This window comes from Urocampus carinirostris, chromosome 9, assembly GCF_059441175.1.
Source record: "Urocampus carinirostris isolate Australia breed hairy pipefish chromosome 9, RoL_Ucar_1.0, whole genome shotgun sequence".
In the NCBI taxonomy this organism is placed as follows: domain Eukaryota; kingdom Metazoa; phylum Chordata; class Actinopteri; order Syngnathiformes; family Syngnathidae; genus Urocampus; species Urocampus carinirostris.
In genome coordinates this window covers 1,592,118-1,594,750 of record NC_142357.1, presented here as the reverse complement: position 1 = coordinate 1,594,750, position 2,633 = coordinate 1,592,118, and the positions used below count along the sequence as shown (strand labels likewise).

The following is a 2,633-nucleotide window of genomic DNA, read 5'->3' as shown; positions in this document are numbered from 1 at the left end:
TGCGTTTTCGTGCGTGCGTTTATGTATGTTTTTGTGTGTATTCTACGTACGTTTTCGTGCGTTCATTTACATATGTTTTAAGTGTGTCTTACGTAGGTTTTATGTGTCAATGTACGTTTTGTTGTCGTACGTTTGTGTTTTTTTTTAACCTATGTTTTCGTGCGTGAGTTTATGTACTTTTTTGTATGTATCCATGTACATTTTATCTTTACTTAAGTTTTTTTGCGCGTTTGCGTACATTTTCATGCGTGTGTTTACATATGTTTTTGCGTGTATCTTCACACATTTTATGTGTTTGTGTATGTGTTTACGTACCTTTTTATTTGTATTTACGTATATTTTAAATGTTCGCGCATGTTTTGTGTAATTATGTACGTACGCCTAAGTTTAATGTGTTTACATATGTTTTTGGGTTTTTACATACTTTTTATGGCACGCATGATGATAACATGGCCCTTGCTTTAAATTCACCCTCTTCTTGTTCCATATGTGTGGTTCTTGAAGAAAACGCAAATATTCTCTGACCGATCTCTTCCAGAACAAATCCGCAATGTATTGCACTTCCTTCCATCTTTGTTTGGCATACTGGTTCATGAGAATCTAAGGCCCAATCCCATTTCTCTCACTCGGCCCTGAGAACCCTCCAGTGAGGTCCCTCGATAGAGGAGTGCCCTCCGCGAGTGGAGTGCAAAGTGGAGATGGTTTGGACAAGACTTGCAAGGTTCCACCCCTGTCCAGGAGATGGCGGTAATATTAATTAGCTGTAGACCTTAGTGACGTAAAGGCCTACGTCACATGTAAACAACTCGAGTCTCAACCTGTAGTGTGTCAGTTGGAGAGTTCGTGCAACGTTAAAAATGCCCGCTACAGCTGTGTTATTACCGATTGCCTGAAAGCTCATCATCTTTTCCGTGTCTCCAATCAACGGAGGAGAAATGTGCTATACTGAAGACAGCTTCGGCGCTATGTAGTGCTGATTCATCTTTACAAGGTACGTACACTCATTAAAAAAAATGACCCGTTCGGTCAAATACAGTAAGAGTTAACATACAATGCACGTTCACATAATACCCTATGTTTGTGTAGACATAAATGGCAATCTACTTATTAGTATCTTAATGCCATTTTATGACATATAGTAGGGGTCTTGAATGTGTGACATGACGAAAAGTAAACAAACACAAGAACAGTCCACCTGACCCTTAAGCTGACATAACATCGTCACCAAACTTCCCTGTACGACCCAAAAACCTTAGTTCATAAGGAATTTAATTCAAAAGAGTTGTCATTGGATATAAAAAAGGTCATTTCAACATTTTTTCATGATGCTTACATCACAGTTAAAGCGGTCTTTTTCTTTTCTATGCCCACATTTATGTCTAAATTGTTTGTTATCTATTGTGTTCCAGAGTGGCTGTCCCATAAGCGTGGACAGGTTGGACAGGAATGTTCCCATCCTGTGCTTATGGTTGGATGTGGAGTCAGAACTCATTCAGGACTTAAGGCTGAGCAAGAAGGTTATGTGGGCCCTGCAGGAGCTGCTAAAGAGGGAACAGGGCCGTGGCTGGAGGTCCTGATCTACGTGTACTGGCTGGCCCACGCTCTGTCCTACCGTGTGGTGTCACGGGTCTTCAGGGTTCCCAGGTCCACCGTACAAAGAATTGTCCACAGTTAATATGGAATAAATTGCCCAAAAGCCATATTTTAGGCTCTTTAAGTCAGACCCACATTTGCATTATGTGCTTTTCTGCATTACTATTCAATAAACATCTTCATTTTGAGTAACACCTTGGTGGTTTATTTCATAATGATGTGAGATACTGTGTGTGAACTATGTGACTGTTGGACAGAAAACAACTACAAATCACTCCAGCTTAAATAATAGTTTACTTTCAGAAAAACAAACTCACATTGGGCCAAAATACATAATAGTAAATAAATAATGTGTCACAAATTTTAACAAAAATATACCAATACTTCCATGAAGCTGGAAAACACAAACTGGAACTTCATTGAGTTCTTAATAAAAAAAAAAATATTTTCCTTTTATAAAACAAAGGGAAACATTGCAGAGATGTCACTGTTCTGGAAATTTGTCCACGAGCTTCCCAAAAAGGACGGGAACCGCTCAGTTTTGGCCACAGTTTCTTCGAGCCTTTTCCTCGCTCCGGCAGACTCCACTTTCAAAAAGTCAAGGAGTGTATCGTGCTTCCTTTTTTTTCTGGGTGATTTGGGGTTTGGCGCCGGATTAGAAGGTGCCAACGACGTGCCCGGTGGTGTGGATGGCGTGGTAGCTGTGATGGTGACCAGCTCTTCCACGGGACGTTCTACAGTGGCCTTTAGGTTGGGTGGAAAAAACAAAAATTACTTAATGCTGATGTATTGTACAAAAACAACTGTGTATAGGATGCTCAACAAGTTGATGTGAGACAGGAAATTATAGGATGTGTTCTGGATAATTATTTGATAGTGAATAGATACACAAAATTGACATGTTATTCTTATGGCTGTATGAGCCTTCTATTGGCCAGCATCACATATGCTTTAGAATTGTCTCCACATTTGGACAACATTTTGAGAAGGTAATTAGTTTACTTAATATGTGTTTACAGAGAAGGCAGTGGACTATGTGA

General features: G+C 39.7%; 1 long non-coding RNA gene across 1 annotated transcript; it reads left to right on the top strand.

Annotated features, from left to right (window-relative positions):
• Nucleotides 1–612: 612 nt before the first annotated feature.
• On the top strand, nt 613–1,785 carry LOC148359074 (uncharacterized). Its single transcript, XR_015851389.1, has 2 exons — nt 613–991; nt 1,410–1,785. It is a non-coding gene; the product is annotated as an uncharacterized LOC148359074 (long non-coding RNA).
• The last annotated feature ends 848 nt before the right edge of the window (nt 1,786–2,633 follow it).